The sequence below is a fragment of the Ambystoma mexicanum genome, chromosome 3p, assembly GCF_040938575.1.
Source record: "Ambystoma mexicanum isolate Mex_15411 chromosome 3p, UKY_AmexF1_1, whole genome shotgun sequence".
Classification (NCBI taxonomy): Eukaryota; Metazoa; Chordata; class Amphibia; order Caudata; family Ambystomatidae; genus Ambystoma; species Ambystoma mexicanum.
Window position 1 is genome coordinate 251135364 of NC_090925.1, and position 18759 is coordinate 251154122.

The 18759-nt window shown below is 46.9% G+C and overlaps 1 protein-coding gene across 2 annotated transcripts in view; it reads left to right on the forward strand.

Moving 5' to 3' along the window:
- The window catches only part of LOC138580306 (SUN domain-containing protein 3-like), a 153530-nt gene that overhangs the window by 74135 nt on the left and 60636 nt on the right, over nt 1-18759 (forward strand). The gene's annotated exons all lie outside the window — the stretch shown is intronic.

An 18759-nucleotide genomic window follows, 5' to 3' on the forward strand; every position in this document is an offset into this window, starting at 1 on the left:
GTATCTTCACTTATTTATTCTGCACTGGACGAGACAATGCTACGCGGCGCCGCCTTCTACCCTGTTCGGGCTAGGATACCACTTCTCTTTTTCTCTTCACTTCCTACAAAAACCTAATGGCCATATAAAGGACAGATCAGAAAAGCCTCATCATCACTCACACTGGCCCTACTCTTCCCTATAACCCATTACCACCTGTCCCTCCTATTTCCCCCCTTACCTTTCCTTAGTAACCTTCACAACCGGCACTCACGTGCTCAGTCAGGTGACTCGAGGGTCACCGCTCGCAGTCTGACCCTAGTCAGGCTCGCACCCCAACCAAGCCGTGGCCCGCCTCGGCGAGCAGCTTTTCAGTTGGGTATTCGTCAACCGGGAACCCTTGACCCTTCTTCGTAGTGCGCACAGGCTGGTCGGCCGCGGAGGTGATGGTTTTGCTAGGGGGCGTCCCGGATCTCGCTGCACGGCACCGGCCTCGAAGCACCTCTCCGATCACGTCGCAGGGGGTCACCAAATGTTTGTGCCCTCCCTGACTTATACGTGTAAAAATTAATAAAACAGACACTCCCTTGAAAGGGAATAAGGCACAAAAGAGCAGGCTGCGAGAGTTCAAGGAAAAGTTTATCTAGATCTCTGAGAGCGCTCTGACCACAACAACCCGGATTGGTCGGCCAGGGTGGTGTCTTAGGTGTGGGCATCATCTCTTCCTCCGGGTTGGTTGCTTGGTTGGCGGGACGATTGACGTCAGACATCTGTGCTCCGGATGGATGAAGGTCAGGTCGCTGTGAAACACGGTGGTCACTATCTAAGATAAGAAAATACATTCTAAATAATGCATGCACTAAATAATAATTGATCAAAAGACCCTCAGTACTTTATCATGCCATTGTACAAATTACACAGGGATCTATATCATCTATAACATTTGGGTTATACAGGTCACAGGTTTACGGGTCTTGACCACCATAATACTCTCATTGAACTGTGGGGTTAGTCTCACAAGAATCTCAGGTATGTGGCATTTGTTAGTATTGGGCACGATATACTGCAGCAGGGGTCTAAAGTTAGTTGGGGGTCTGTTGGGTGGGCTTCATGGCATGGCCAGCGGTCTGGCACATGAAAGGAATACCTTGCAAGGACACAGGGTTAGAATGGCAATAAGTTTCAACTGGCGAGGGTGAGAGGGCAAGGACACTTTTGTGGAGATGGACGAGCTATGTGCTTGGCTCATGTTGGTTCACATGCAGGACAGTGATCTCAGAGGAAAAGAGATGTGTTACATTTATTATTTGTTGCAAGTATGTCCAGCTTCAGCGTGAGAATGGAGCTGCAGAGCTTTCCAGTCAGAGTGGGAACGAGGGTGGGGGCCATGTGCTCCGAGCTGCTGCGGCGGGGTAAAAGGGAGAGAGGCATTTTGTACTATCGCAGTGAGGCCTGGTCACCAAGATGGCGTCGAAAGGGGGTACAAAAAATGGATGCCCCGTGTCCTGCTCAGTGGTCCCATCTACGCGAATGTAACCCAAAGTTAACATTGCGTAAGGGCGAGGGGCGTACCCACCACTAGAGGCACTTGGTCCGAGTTTTGTACTGAGAAGTGATGGCAGAGAGGGGCCCATTGGCCCCTCGCTCCCACACAATAGCTCCTCTTATCCCAGCTTCCCTTAGCAACTCCTCCTTATCTCCTCCCTTCAGCTCCTCCCCTGCTCCTTTCTTCATCTCCTCCTTAGTTCATCTCTCCAGCATCCATTAAGCTCTTCCCTTCAGTCTTACCAACTATTCTTTAACTTGTGTCTTCAGATTACCCTTGGACACCCCTATATCAATGGTACTCCCGCCACACTATACACCACCTCCTCCTCAGACACTTGTATCATGTACCATCTTCTCCGCACTATTCACTGCCTCTTTTGTAGTCACCTCCTTCTCAGGCCAGCCTCTTTGGTCTCTCCTCCAGCCTCCGGTGCCGCTCCCCATCCTCCTGTGTCTACCTTTCCCAGTCTCCTGGGTCTTTCCCCAGTTCCTACATCCTCATATCTTCACCTTTCCCCAGCCTCCTGGATACTTCTTTGTGTCGCCTTCTGGCGTGACTGGTTGATTGCCCAAGTTTATAGAGCTAGCTTAGATCCTGCTTTTTATCCCTGCAGTTGTAGGCATAATTTCTGCACCCACATGAGAGGAACTGAGTATGCCGGCATGGCCAGCTCCACAGGATGGCAAGCCCCATGTGACAAGCCCATGCCTTCTGTTTGTGGTATGGGGGGTTAGCCAGGGAATCCCACACATGCTACCCCCATCCCAGCATCACCTGCCTTGTGGTGGCACCTGCTCCGCACCTCCTAGAAACCCTATCATTGACTACTAAGGGTCTGCTTTATCTCAGTCCATCTCCTCCATCACAGCTCATCTCAGTCCTCCATCTCATTCCTTCTTCTTCACAATCCTACTTCATCACAGTCCTTCTCCTTTGTCACAGTTCTTCTCTTTTGTCACAATCCTCCTTTTTTACAGTCCTTTTTCACTGCCAGTCCTTCACCTTTATCACAGTAATTTACATCAAAATCCATCATTACAGTCCTTATTTTCCATCAAAGCCCTTTATGAAAGGTCTTCTCCTTTGTCACAGCCCTTCTCCTTCATCAGTGCTTCTCCATTGTCACAGCCCTTCTCATTCTTCTCAGGCCACTTTCTTCATGTATTGTCCTTTCATCACAGTTCTCTTTCGTCAGTCCTTCTCCTTCCTGATAGTCCTTCATCATATTCCTTTTGATCACAACCCTCATTCATCACACCCCTTCATTACAGTCCATCTCTTTCATCCCAGTCCTTTGTAACCATCCTTCATCACGGTACGTCTCTTTAATCAATATCCTTCACCATAGTCATTCTCCTTCCCCCTATTCCGACTGTCTCAGACACAAATTCTCAGTCATTCCCATTCGCCATCTCCATCCCTCTTTCCCTCATCTATATTGATTTATCTGTGATAACGCACGGGTGCCTTACACCACCTAACAGTTAGATAGTCCATAGGAAGACACCCCTTTTGTACACTTGTGGCCCTCTCTCATATATCCTTATGTTTCCAATAGCATGGGCCATTTGTCGGGTTCACCCAGCATTGTCTCGCTTCTCGCATCCCAAAATCCCGCCCTTGCTTCCCTAAAGAAATCATTAGTAATCAAAGTTGGAGACTCGGACAGGGTTCCAAAGCCCAATGCATGCACAGTTTTCCTCAACATGGCCACCCAGTGAATCTTCATACAAGTATCCAAACCTAGACTTCCTTTCAATGCAACTTGGTATCTTCCAGCTTCTTGGGTTACCCTACAGACTAATACAATATGCAATTGGTAAGCGGGTGATATGATTATTGAAAGGACACACCCTGGTCTCTAGAGACAGGCAGAGCGTCTTTTTGCAATAATAAGAGGCTTGTAAGGAAGGCATTTGCTGCTACAGTCACTGCAGCAAATGATGCGTAGCCCCAGACTTCAGCACCATACATATTTCAATTGATATCATCAAGGGCTTGTGCAGGGGGGTTCCCCCCATATGTACAATTGGACCTCAGAACCGCACTGGCAGATTGGCCCAATGTATTCCCACTCCTTAAAACCTGTGACCCCCATGCTGCTCTATTATCAAAGTGGATGCCCAGAGTTTCAATGTGAGATACTTCATTTAAACATCTACCATATATAACACCTCCTGAGGCATTTTAGCTGGACCTTTATTTTACTCTCAATATTTGTCAGCTTCTTATGAGTGCAGTAATCACAAAAAGGCATCAGTCCGTTATGCATTGCGGTTTCTGTGCAAGTAAGTTACACTGCATTGTCTGTAAATACCAAGAGCAGAACATCCTGGACTTGCACCGTAGGCTCATCGAGTTGCTGGCCAAAGAGAAAGTCCGCAAAAGAATTCATGATCAGGTTAAAAAGGGTAGGATCTAGCACGCTTCCCTTTCTGACCCCCTTCTCTTCAGAGAATTGCCTGCCACTTCTCCATGCAGACTATATCTGACTCTTGCCGCATTGTGAAGCACCTCTAAAGTATATCTATGTACCATATCTTCGGACCTTCCCCTATAAATGACTCCACAACAACTCCCTACTCACAGAGTCGAAAGCAGCTTTCATATCTACACATTTCTTTCTTTCTTTCCCTTCATATCAATTTCTGGGATAGTCTTTAAGGACAGACGTTTTTTACATAGGGCATCATTAGAGCAAATGAGGAAGTCCTCGAGGACCTGTACTGGTACGATCTGAGAAAAGTATAAACATTTCAGGAGTACTGGCATTTCTTTTGCTGCTATTTTGCTAAGCCAAGAAATGGCAAGATTTTGTCATGCGTTAAGTTCTTCCTTGACCCTCTGAAATAAGGATGGATAACTGGCTCCGAACAGGTCTGAAGGGTGTCTAGTAATATCTGTTACAAGATATTTCATCTCATCAGCAGCCCAGCTTCAGGTAGTTTGATTTAAAGGAGGTCACTCTTTTCTAGATTGACATTGAACCCTGTGGTTTTTGAAAACATTCTAGTAATTGTATTAGCGCTGTAACAGAAGAGAGCCGATTAGATCATTTGAGCAAAATATCATCTGCAAACAGAGTAGCCTTTCACTCAATCTTCGCCCTGTGATAGATTCTGTTAACAGATTTTTAACAGCCAACGGTTCCACCCTAAGGCCTTTCAGATTGTGTTGTCAAAGGTAAACCTTTTGAATGTTTTCTCCAGGTTTCAACAGGGGATAATCTTTGGAGAAATGTGCACAATTCATTCAATTTATAAACAGCTATTTACACCGAATGCAAAGTGCCTTCTTGGTACAATTGACAATACTTGTTTGGCACTAACCCTATTATTACATGTGTTCCTAGTGGCACTCTGCGGTAAACTCTAAAGGGCCAATTAACAAAAGGAAAGCAGGCTCAGAAGATCACTTGCACCAACCTATTTTTGGATGTCTAATTCGCACATGAGTAAAATAATACAAAAGGAAATATAACTGCAAATTATTCACAAAATAGAAAGCAGGTTTAAATGCTTTTGGGAGCGAGCCTTCCTTTTGGCAATCTGCCACTGCATAAGTTGTTGTTGATATTTACATATTTTCAGGATGCACCCTCAAAGGTAATTGCCGGTGCTTTGAAATATTTCCACTTTCTTAGGTCCGAAAGGTTCGGGCTACACTCCAAAAAGGGCTGTAGTGTCTCCCCACTTTACCTCAGTTTTTAAGCTTCCATCATCATCATGTTTTGAGACACAAAGAAGACAATGTAGCACTCCCTTTGAACTGGGGGCGCCTTGCTCCAGGTTCATGGCAAAAACTAGAAATACATGTCCAAGGGGAGGCAGAAATCAAATCTTTCCAGGACCCTATCAGCAAATCAAAGACAATAGAATACTACCTCGGTCTATCTTTGATAACAACAGTACACAAATCATGCAAAAGATTACTTGAGAAAGAGTACTGGTTAACTAGCCGCCATCAGTTAAGAAGCACCTGAGCAGACTTGGTTAGAAAAGATACCTTTACCAAGTCTCCCCATCTTCTAATCCTTCTTCTATTTCCTCTCTCTCTCTGCTGATGATCTGGCATCTTCTCCTCCAAAGTCACCCTTCTTTGTTCTGTCATCACATCTTCACTTTCCACTCAGTCTTCTTCTCTATCTCCTTCTGGGGCCTCCTACGCCTCCTTCACTGCTTTTTCTGATTCCGAGTTTGCACTATTCATTGCAAAGTCACATCCCACATCTGCTCCTCTGGATCCTCTCCCCTCTTTTATTCTAAAGGTCTATCCCCTTCTTCCCGTTCTTACCACTATGTTCAACATCTCACTTCAATGCTCGGTTTTTCCCTCCTCCTTCAAACATTCCACAGTCCTTCTATTCTAAAAAAACCCTCTTTGAATCCCTTTCTTTCCTTGAACTATGTCTTATATCCCTTCTCCCCTACCTCTCCAAGCCTCTGAAACGTGTAGTCTCTTCTCAAATCTCTTCCTTTATCACTTCTCATTCACATCTTGCTCCTTTTCAGTCTCGTTTTCGTCCACAGCGCTCCACTGAGATGCTCTACTTTCTGTCTGTGACTGCCTCCTCACTGCACGTAACGCCAAGCACGATTCACACCTAACTCCCCTTGACTTGTCGGCAGCTTTCGTGACTGTGCATCACTCTTTCTTATTCAAGTCTCTCTACCCTCTTGGGTTCTCCACCTCTGTCCTTGACTGGTTTAAATCTTACCTATCCAGTCGTACATAGTCCATCTCCTGGACAGGAACCACCTCTCTCCCCTTCCCATTACATCATGGTGTCAGCCAATGTTCGGCACTGGGTCCCCTCCTGTTCTCTCTCTACACCTGCCCTCTTGCTTCTATCATCTCTTCTTTGGGGTGTCGCACTATCTCTGTTGACAGCACCCAGCTTTTTCTGTCTTTCTCTTCCTTCTCCTCTTTAAACCATGTTACCTCATCCTCCTTTCTTGTGGCCATCCAATCCTAGCTGGCCGATCATTATCTTGTTCTCAGCTCTTCTAAAACCGAGGTTGCTTCTTTCCAGCCTCTTCTATCCATACGCGCCTGCCTCCCCTTTAATCTCATTCCCTCCCTCCCTCTCTACCCATTTCATCTGCAGCTCGCAACCCACGAGTCTACCTCAACTCCTCCCTTTCTTTTACTCACCATATTTCCTCTCTTTCACACTCTTGCCATTCTCACTTGTTTAACATTTGAAAGGCCAGACCTTTCCTCTCCTTCCACGCCTCCAAACTTCTTGTCTCCTCTCTTGTCTTTTCTACTGCTCTAGCCTTCTCTTTGGTCTTTCGCTTTCCCATCTTGCTCCTCTTAAATCCACCCATAACTGCACAATCCGTCTTTTGTCTCATTCTCCTGCTGAGCCCATCACCCCCCCTTTCTACACTTTTCTGGCTATCCTTTCATTCTCATCTTACATTTATTTATTTAGTATTATTATTATTATTATTATTATTATTATTATTATTATTATTATTATTATAACTCTACTGTGATGTAGTTACAGAAAGAAACTTTATACGATATCAAGTTAACACAATAAAATACATTAACATAATGCAATTGATAATTTGTGTCGTGAAGAACACAGTGTACATTTCAGAGCAATTCATGGAACATATGTTAAAACAATCCAATATCTTCTAAAACACAATCCATCTAATTACAAAATGTACATATAATCCTAAACATTATACTCACATTTCAATCCCCATTTAGGCTCAACAAATTCCTAGTCAGTAAAAAAATGTCACCAAAACTTTCTAAAATTATCTTTAGAAATGCTCAAAGAGCTGACGAATATGAAAGGGATTTGGCGATCATCAGGCTTTTCCATAGAATTTCCAGGCAAAACTGCCTCTGTGGAAGCCACAAAACAAGAAAGATTAAATAATCTCCTAGCATTGAGGGCTTCACATTTCACTAGCAGATGATATAAAGATTCCTTTCTCTCTATTTTACATAGCCGGCAAGTAAAATCTGTTAAACCAATACAGGGACACATAACCTCAAGAGTCGGGTAACAATTAAATGTAAACCTAATTAAGCAGTTCCTGAATGCTCATGAAGGTGATTTACGAATATAGAGCAACGGCTGGTTCCTAGGATGAGAATACTCAGTCCAGTTTGCAAAATGTTTAAACAGTACTAAGTTATGCAAGTGCTCCAAAGTTTCTTTCCTGTCCAAAACACTGAGCCTCTGCTTTACGGATAGTACATTTATATCGCCCAAACATTCAATTTCCTTCATATATTGGGCACATACTTCCCTAAACATAGTCAAAGCAATACTAGGCCTAATCTGATCAGACTCCCATAATTTCACGAGAATAGTTGGCTGTTCATCATTGTAAAACACATGGAGTAAACTTATCTTTTTCGAACCACCAGGACCGAAGTCCAAGTTCCAGCACAATAGCCTCGATGTTCATAGGAATGTTAAGGACCTTTCGTCAAAGCGTTCCTTCCATTACACAAAATAATTGTTTTAAGGACTCAGGAAGTAAATCGCAACCATACAACAATGCTGGAGTAACCTTTGCCTTATCAAACTGAAAGGAAGCGCCCCCAATTCAGCACGATCCTCCCCGCAATGAGAGACAATAAGGGACTCTCCCGTAGTGGGAATAAGACCAAGACAGAGTGCGGGTGAGCGTAAGTGGGAGTTTATCCAAGGATAAGGCATGCAAAGAACTCTGCAACCTACGAGAGCGCTCTGCCTGACAATAGCAAAGACAGGCGTATTTCTAATACAAAAAACGTCATCAACACCTAAACACTATAGGGGGCACAAGTCAATTGGGATTGGGTGGTGTCGACTAACTATAGGTGTTGCTGGCGCGAGGTTGGTCTTGGCGGGACGACGTCACTGGTCAGCCTCGTGGGTTGGGTTGGGCCTGGCAGGCCGGCTTGAGGTCATCCATGCGGTGTTGATGTGCTGGGGCAGCCTGTGACAATAACGAATACCTTTCCTGTCTCATTTGCCCTAGGCCATGCACACTACAGTTATTCAGAAAATGACATTTACGTTCATTAATAAATCGCTTCACTAGCTTATCTTATAAAATAAACACAACACATGAGGAATGCACCTCGTGAGAGGTCTGGTGGTTGTTGGTTGGGGTGAGATTTACCTGTGTCTTATTGACCGGTATTTTAGGTCACGGGACGGGGCTCTGGGACCTGGGCCGAGTGATACATGTCTGTCTGCTGCGTTAGAAGTTATTATATAGATGGGTCTCTGTGTCTTGTCCCAATGATGGGGGTCGTCCTTACACGGGGTCAGGATTCTTGGGGGGGTCCGTGGGGATTTATGAGAGGGTGCTGGTAGATCAGTGGGTTCATCCGTGGGTTTATTACCGTGCTGTAAATAACACAGGTGGCGGGCTGTGGCCTTGGTTGCGGCGCCGGGGCCTCTGACTCTCTGAAGTAACGCCAGCTTGGTTGGGGGAGGTGAGGGAGCGCAGCACAAGTCTTAGCTTTTTTATCTGGCAGGCTTGGTGGGGTGGGAGAGGGAATGACCTTGCATATACTCACAAAGGTATTTTCCTCGTGCGTTGCTGATCAGTGAATGCAGAAGTTTTATACTGTTCTGCCTTATCTTAACGTTATTCAGACACACATATATATATATATATATTTCATTTTCGTTACACATTTCTTTAATACAGTCGGTTCCAGTACCTTTTCATTACCTAACATTATGTTCACTACATTGTGTGCGTATTGTATGTACATTAGACGTTATACGAGGGATATCTAGGTTATGGCCTACAGAGATTGATGCTCGCCGCTTTGGGTGATTCAAAACATATATGAGTTCAAGTTTCTACATACTATTGAAAAACACTTTTACAAATAGAGGTTACACGTTTGGTCAACATCTTTCTCCGTGGTTATAGCAGCATTAGTCCAGACCTGGAGGGATATCATATAACGTTACATTTTTATGGTTCGTTCACATTTTAAACAGAGGTAGTTCATTAATACCAATACTTGAACTATTTTCTACCTTCTTCAGATAGTGATGCTTCAGCTTTTTTCCCCGTTGCCCCGGCCTTGCGGTCCGGGTCATACGGGGTGCAATATCACATTGTTACTAATATAATGTTGCCGTGTTGGCATCTCGGGTTTAGCTCATCTCCGACTTTCTCATGGGAACGCGCTCGCAGCGGATCTGCCAGGGCTGCTGAGGCGGCAGAGATGCATGAAAGGCCCTCCAAAGGTGGGGGCCTCGTTACAGTGTGCTGAACTCACACCATGTTTGCTGTGCACGATGGCGTCTAGGCCTAACTTAAGTTTCGGTAAATGCAAAGACAGGGTGCGTGTGGGCAATGTCGTCGGCGGGTGAACCCCCCTCCACCTGGGCCCGGGTGGCATGAGGGTGCTCCCACCGAGCCATGGTCCTCACCTGGGGAGGGAGCTGTAGGTGAGGAGGGCCTCGTGGCCATTCCTCCCCTACATTTCCCCCCTTTCGTTACTTAAAGTAACGAATTTCTTTAGCTCTTCTAATCTTCTACATTCTTGTTCTTCTAACACTGCACCATCCCATGCAGGGGTTCCTTTTATAGGCATCCATGCTCTGCACACCCCCCTTAAGCTCTCACCTCTCCTAGCATACTCGTCTGGTGTACATGTCAAATATATACAGTCGCCGGTCTCTTCCAGATCTACCCAGACCTCCTCATACCATTCCAGTTCTACGTCTCGTGGTTCTTTAATCGTGGTGTGCCATAGCTTATCTACTATGTACTTGTCACGGCACATAGGCACTAACTGGTACCTGGGGGTGTTGTCTGTTCCTGTCTGCACATGTACTTCTTGTGTTGCTTTAATTGTACCACCGGAGTTGCCCATTGTCACCATCATCATTGCACCGTTAGGGACTGCATTAGCACAACATCGGAGGCCCACCTGGCACAGGCAGAACATCACAAGGATGATCACCACTATTGGTATCAGGAACTTCATTGTCACTCCAAGCCATGAGGGAACCCAGGAGAAGATATTGTCGAACCACGAGCTATCCTCAGCTCCACCTTCCATTTTCATCTTCTCGCCCAGGTTATGTACTGCTTCAATAACGTGGGACAGGGACCCATTTTCTGCGTCTTCGGAAGGTACGAACGTGCAGCATGCACTTCCTATTTTTCGGCAAACACCTCCATCGATTGCTGTTAACAGGTCTAGGACATACCTGTTTTGCATGGTCATTAATCGCAGAGCTCGTAGTTCCACCTTTATTATGTTAAACCCTTCTTCAGTGTCATTGGCCAACTGGATCAGTTCCCACCGTGTGATCTGGAGCCATTTTGCATTTGCTCTTGCTTGGACACTTGATACTAGTGAAGCAAAGAATGTTTCCACGGAGCTGAACAGGCGATACTTGTCTGGGATCTGTGCCAATAAATCAGATGATGCTTGTGATATGTAGTTCGAGGCTCGCTTGTTCCTTGAGAGCTCTTCTCCTTTCCCTCCGGAGGACAGGACATAAAGGTGCGCTTGTGTAGTTGGAGACGCTGCATTCTGGTTCAAGCCTTCGTTCATCGTGTTACTTCTGTCAATATGGCTTTCGGGAATCACCATTAGTGTTGAATGCAAAGTGGCCATTGAGCAGCTACCACTCCATGATTGGGGAAGGTGCAGGTACGCCTTGTTCCCGCATACCCAGTAGGTGTCCATTAGTGCTGCTGTTCCTTTTTTCATATCTGGGATGGTGAGAGTTTTGTTACAGTTCTTGTTCGTTCCTATTGCCATTTTTCCTTCTCCCTTGAAACATAGTTTGTTTTGTATTTCACTTTGTAGCTTAAAGGGTTTTTCCATCGCTGTTACCCATGTTAATTTAGGGATGTGTTCTTTCCATATTGGCAAGCACGTGTCACGGCTCGGGGAGCCTGGAAGCTCTGGAATAGGTGGAAGCGGCGTACGGGTGTTCCGATCACGCTTCCTCTACCCAGTGCAGCGGTCTAGTCTTTTCTGCAACGTATCCCGACACAGGATATAGCCCGCCCCTTCCTGTGTTCGGGTGCGTTGCAACGCTCCAGTTTTGGCTGCTGCTTGTTTTCTCCGTGCTAGTGTCCCTGCTACCGTATTGTTTGTTACAGTTACCTTCCGGAGCTCGCTCCGATTCTGGTTTCCTCCCTCTCCCCCTTTCCTCGCTCCCGTTCTCCATTCCCTTCCCGTCCTACCACCTTTACTACGTCCTCCTATTGCTTCTTTCCCGTGTTCCTTACCTCCCCTTCCGCCCGCCTTTGTTTACTATTATTGCCTTTTCCGCCTTGTCTACCCTTCCACCTTTCTTACTTACCTTCCTCCACTCGCCCTCTCTTGTTATCGGCTCCTTCTGTGTACAGCCCCCAGGAATACACTACGGGTTTGCCTTGCCTAGCCCGCTTACCTTGTTGCTGACACTTTGGACTTCCGAATTCCTACCGGTCTCAGCGTTTCCTCCTTGGAGACTTGTTTGTCAAATTTTGGAAAGGAGTGTGCCTTCTCCAGCAGTTTACTCAGCCCTGCAAGTGTCAAGTGCTTCCTACTACCGACGCATCTTCTACAGACCTCTGGGGTTTTTTCAGCCTCTGGCTTTTTCCCCTCACTCCGCGGCCGCGGAGGGTCACCACCGATCACCCTTGGGGTGTCACGGTGGCGGCCTCCTTCGGCCGTTCTCATCTACAAAAAAAAAGGGAAGGCCAAGCCTAAGGAGAACCGGACCCTGAATCTACGCCGGGGAATACGAGGTGAGGAGGAAAGGGAAGTAAGGGAGGCCGAGATCCTACAGGATCAAGAGGAGATTCACGATACCCTTGACAGTTTGCAACGCCACGATACCGCCATGGCCTCTCCTCAACAGATCCAAGAACTGATAGCAGCAGTTCAAAACCTCAACCTAGAGGTGCAAAATCTAAAAGGGGCCAATGCTACTCTACAACAACGGATCGCAGAACGGGATCTTCCGTCCACCGACCTGCCTCCCTTACCTCTTGTGTCGGGAAAGTTTGATGGAACCCCCAAGAAACTCCAGGAATTTTTGGATGCATGTCATCTGCATTTTACATTCCGTACACATACTTTCGCCTCTGGCCATGCTAAGGTGGGGTTCATGATTACCCATATGTGCAGTAACGCCTTGGCCTGGGCCACTCCTCTAGTGAACAGATCTGATCCCGTCCTCCTAGATTACGAGGCCTTCAAGACTTTGATGAAACAGACGTTTCTACGTACCGAGAGTACCTACTTGGCATCCGAAGATCTGCTAGACATCAGACAAGGAAACAATGATGTTATGTCATATATCACCTCCTTTAGGCAAATCGCTGCAGAAGCAGGATGGCAAGAACAAGCACAGTATGCCATCTTTAGAAGGGGACTGCGTGAGGAGTTGAAGGATGAACTAGCCAGGATAGAACGTCCCCTTACCTTTGCTGACCTGATCTCGGCTACTCTCCGGATAGATTTCCGACTGGCAGAACGTCGAGCAGAACGCCGCAAGACTAAGAGCAGTACATCAATACCCCCTGGCCCTTCTCTTTCCTTCCCCCCTACCGCCACTCGTCTCACAAGAGAAGAGCCTATGCAGATCGGAAGCACACGTTCCCCTCTCACCGCAGAGGAACGTAGAAGAAGACGAGAAGGGAACCTGTGCATGTATTGCGGATCGCCGCTTCACCTACTCAGAGATTGCCCCGACGTTCCACCCAGGCGTTCGGGAAACGAACACCCTCGGTAAAGCTGGGGACGCACTACCGAGGGAGCGAAGCTAGTCCCTTTGTCACCCTTTCTGTTACTTCTCCAGAGTGCACCGAAGACCACCGTCTTATGGTTATGGCGGTCACCTTGATCATCAACAAGACTACCATTCAGACACAAGCCCTGTTGGACTGCGGAGCCGCAGGCAACTTCATGGACATTCTCTGGGCCGAAAGGCAAGGCATTTCCCGTATTGCCAAGGCCGAAGATCAAAAGGTAGAAGGTGTTGACGGAAGGCCTTTGAGCTCTGGTCTCATTACGCACACTACCGAAGCCCTTGTCTTACACATCATGCAACACTCTGAACGTTTGTCTTTCGACTTGATCAGGGCTGCGCACTTCCCATTAATCCTCGGGATTGGGTGGTTAAGAAGACACAATCCTACCATTCTCTGGTCCGAGAACGTTCTGAGTTTCCAATCCTCCTTTTGCAAGACCAATTGTCTACCCCAAACAGAATTCTCTACAGTACACACCTTTTGTGGTGAAGATCCCAAAACAATCCATTGTTTGCCTGCTTATCTCGCTGAGTACACCGATGTAGTTACCGAGAAGATCCCCCTGGATCTTCCTCCGCATAGGCCAGAAGACTGTGCCATTGACCTTCATCCAGGGTCCTTGGTTCCGTTCGGTCGCCTGTACCCGCTAACCCTCCAGGAAAGACATCATTTGAAGGAATACCTGGACAAGAACTTAGCCAACGAACTCATTAGACCTTCTAAATCCCCTGCCGGTGCATCATTGTTTTTCATCCCCAAGAAGGACACCAAAGAACTACGTCCTTGTATTGACTACAGGGGTCTTAACAAGGTCACCATCAAAGATCGCTATCCTATGCCCCTCATTTCCGAGATCATTCAGGCCGTACATTCTGCCACCGTCTTTACTAAACTGGACCTGCGCAATGCGTATCACTTGCTCAGGGTACAAACAGGAGACGAGTGGAAAACGGCTTTTCGGACACCTTTTGGGTTGTACGAGTACCAGGTGATGCCGTTTGGGTTAGTCAACGCTCCATCTATCTTCCAGCGCTTTATGGATAGACTCTTCTCGGATCTCCTAGGCAACTCGGTCATCGTCTATCTCGATGATATATTGGTTTACTCTCGCACCCAAGAAGAACACTGTCTACACGTAGTGGAAGTTTTTCACAGACTACAGGACCATCAACTCTCAGTTAAGCTGGAGAAATGTGTTTTCTCAGCATCAACTATACCCTATTTGGGTTACATTCTTTCTTCGGCAGGGATAGCCGTTGATCCTCGCAAAGTCAGTTCTATTTTGGAGTGGCCATCTCCTGCTTCTGTGAAGGACATTCAGAGATTCTTAGGACTCTCGAACTTTTATCGGAAGTTCGTTCCGAACTTCTCCCAATTGGTGCTTCCGATGACCTCTCTCCTCAAAAAGACCTCTTCGCCATTCCGGTGGACTACCGAAGCAGAAAAGAACTTCCAGCTGCTAAAACGATCCTTCTGTGTGACTCCTATATTACGTCAACCCAATCAAAACCTTCCCTTTGTGGTGGAAACTGATGCCTCTTCAGCCGCTGTAGGAGCCGTCCTACTTCAGGAGTACCAAGGAAAGGAACACCCGGTATCATACTATTCCAAGACTTTGAATCCCAGTCAACGTAACTACTCTGTTATTGAGAAAGAACTGCTGGCAATGAAACTGGCCTGTGTAGAGTGGCGTCATCTACTCCAAGGGGGAATGCATCCGTTCACACTCCGAACGGACCATAAGAATCTCCAGGTGTTACGCCAGTTTGAATGCTACAACACCAGACAAGCAAGATGGGCGCACTTCTTCGCGCAGTTTGACTTTAACATCACATACATTCCGGGCAACCAGAATGTAGTAGCCGATGCCCTATCACGACGGAGTGATTATTTTATGGAACTGGAGACCAAGCCTGAGCTAATGTTTCCTGAGTCCCGTACCATAGGAACGTTGTCCGCGTTCCTACAACAAGTCAAGGAAGACTCTACCGGAAGGTTTGAGGCCGAGACCGGTCTAAAGAAGAAAATGGATTATGTTATCCAAGACGGTCTATACAGTGTGGACAAGAGATTGTATCTACCAACCCCTTCTCTCCGGGAAAAGGCTCTATCCTGGTGCCACGACGCCAAGGTGGCAGGTCATCGTGGCATCTATAACACTCAGGAACTCCTATTACGCTATTTCTTCTGGCCTCGAATAAGGGAAGAAGCCAGGTTATACGTCCAGTCATGTATTACCTGCCTCCGCAATAAAGCCTCCACTCAAAGACCTTTAGGTCTGCTTGAACCGGATTCTATCCCTACCGGTCCATGGACCACTGTCTCTACCGATTTCATCGTAGAGTTACCTGAATCCAGTGGTTGTACCTGTATCATGGTTGTCGTTGACTCATTCACCAAAATGGCCCATTTTTCCCCCTTACCAGGCATACCAACCGCGTCAAGTATGGCCGAGGTGTTCCTAAGAGACATCTTCAAACTGCACGGGATTCCTACTAAGATCATCTCTGATCGTGGCAGCCAGTATACTTCCCGATTTTGGTCCTCTCTCTGCGAAAGACTAGGCATCGAGAGGGCTTTAACATCCGGGTACCATCCCCAATCGAACGGCCAGACTGAACGTCTAAATGGTACACTTGAGCAATACCTAAGGTGTTTCGTCAATCAACGCCAAGATAACTGGGTTCAACTGTTGCCGACGGCCGAATTCTCGTACAACAACTCTTGTCATTCAGCCCTCGGTATGAGTCCCTTTTACTGCACCTACGGTTACCATCCCCGTGCCTTATATCCTTTGACCGGCATTGAATCCACAGTCCCTTCTGTAGAATCTATTGCGGAAAGCCTCCAAGAAGCTCATCGTAAGGCCAAACTAGGGCTCCAAGAAGCTCAAAACAGACACCGTTACCAGGCGAACAAACATCGGAGATCAGTTCCTGAATGGAACGTGGATTCCAAGGTCCTGCTATCGACCAAGTATTTACCAAGGTGGGTGCGCCCTTCCAAGTTGTCTCCCAGATACATAGGGCCCTATAAGATAACCCAGAAAATTAATCCAGTGGCCTTCCGCTTGCAATTACCCTCTCAATTACAACGTATACATCCCGTTTTTCACTCTTCTCAGCTTAAAGACTTTCATGAGGACAAATGGTCTCGTAGGAAGACTGCCGCTCCTGTGCCAAAAGGTCCAAAGACCGACATCTTCGAAGTCTCTCAGATATGCGATTCACGTTACCATAAGGGTCGTCTAGAGTATCTGGTCCACTGGAAAGGATACCCACGATCAGAAGACTCCTGGGAACCTAAAGGACATCTGGACTCGCCCCTCTTGCTACGCAAATACCATCGTAGTCACCCTGGCAAGCCAGGAGGGGTGGACCTTAGGAGGGGGCATACTGTCACGGCTCGGGGAGCCTGGAAGCTCTGGAATAGGTGGAAGCGGCGTACGGGTGTTCCGATCACGCTTCCTCTACCCAGTGCAGCGGTCTAGTCTTTTCTGCAACGTATCCCGACACAGGATATAGCCCGCCCCTTCCTGTGTTCGGGTGCGTTGCAACGCTCCAGTTTTGGCTGCTGCTTGTTTTCTCCGTGCTAGTGTCCCTGCTACCGTATTGTTTGTTACAGTTACCTTCCGGAGCTCGCTCCGATTCTGGTTTCCTCCCTCTCCCCCTTTCCTCGCTCCCGTTCTCCATTCCCTTCCCGTCCTACCACCTTTACTACGTCCTCCTATTGCTTCTTTCCCGTGTTCCTTACCTCCCCTTCCGCCCGCCTTTGTTTACTATTATTGCCTTTTCCGCCTTGTCTACCCTTCCACCTTTCTTACTTACCTTCCTCCACTCGCCCTCTCTTGTTATCGGCTCCTTCTGTGTACAGCCCCCAGGAATACACTACGGGTTTGCCTTGCCTAGCCCGCTTACCTTGTTGCTGACACTTTGGACTTCCGAATTCCTACCGGTCTCAGCGTTTCCTCCTTGGAGACTTGTTTGTCAAATTTTGGAAAGGAGTGTGCCTTCTCCAGCAGTTTACTCAGCCCTGCAAGTGTCAAGTGCTTCCTACTACCGACGCATCTTCTACAGACCTCTGGGGTTTTTTCAGCCTCTGGCTTTTTCCCCTCACTCCGCGGCCGCGGAGGGTCACCACCGATCACCCTTGGGGTGTCACGGTGGCGGCCTCCTTCGGCCGTTCTCATCTACAAAAAAAAAGGGAAGGCCAAGCCTAAGGAGAACCGGACCCTGAATCTACGCCGGGGAATACGAGGTGAGGAGGAAAGGGAAGTAAGGGAGGCCGAGATCCTACAGGATCAAGAGGAGATTCACGATACCCTTGACAGCACGTTCTTTCCATCCACCGCAACTTTTCCGGTTGAACACCCTTCAGTGCTTCTGCCTTGCACAGCACTTCTTCGTCTTTCCATTTGCTTTCGGAAAACAGTGTCCCTTGTATTGCAAAGAAAGGTTCTTTAAGGCAGATCACTCCAGACGCTTGCGAATAGCACGTTTTGTTGTTCTGTACCATTCTGAAAGAGACATCGTGTGCTTGGAAAGTGTTCTTTATTCTACACAGCGTGAGATGAAGGAGACATTGGGCATCCACAATGGGCAATTCTCGTGGCAACAATACTTTAGGTGTGCCTGATGCATGGGGGATAAGTGAGCAGACATAACAGCTCTCATTGGTTGTTTGTTTAGCTGTTGTGCTCATATCTGCATACCATTTATTTGCTTGGTGAGGGTGTCGTGGGTCTTCCATTTTGTCTAACCCTAGCCCATAATACTCATCATACCCTTTTCCACCAGTCTCTCTTCTCCGCCTACTTTTCTCCCTTCTTCTGTACCTTCTCGTTATAGGAGGTGAAGAACCAGGCCCCCCTTCCTCCCTCCCACCCCCCTTTTTTAATTCTTCATATAGGGACTTGTGTTCTGTCATCATAATCACTTTTCCATCCTCATTAATAAACAAGAGATCGTTGTTTGAAATTGGGGCGGGAGGGATCGTGTGGTTGTTGTATGTTCCAGGTTGGGACATTGTGTCATTATCTACATTTTTGGTTCTCCATTGTGAGAGGACAGCAGTGGGTGGTGTAGTATAGTATCCCCACACAAAGTGTGATCCATCCCAGACCAAGAAATCACCTTCTTTGATACCTACAGTCGGAATTGTTTTCGTTCCAGGAGCAAGGGTGGTGTTGTTCCCCCCTCCCCCCTCGTTCATCTCGGTAGAGATGAACGCTATAATCCAGTGTAACACCAGACAAAACATTGAGATGAAGAACACGATAGCACACATTGATAAACCACATTCAAATGAATATGTTAATCTAGCCACTAACATTTCTCTAAATCTAACATATCTATTAGTTGCAGGCTGCCCATTCGATGCCATGATAAATCCTGTTTGAGACACAAAAGTTCATTAAATACAAACATGTAAGCATTTCCACATTGTAACGTTTCGGTGATAAAATATAGGGTTGGGTGAGGA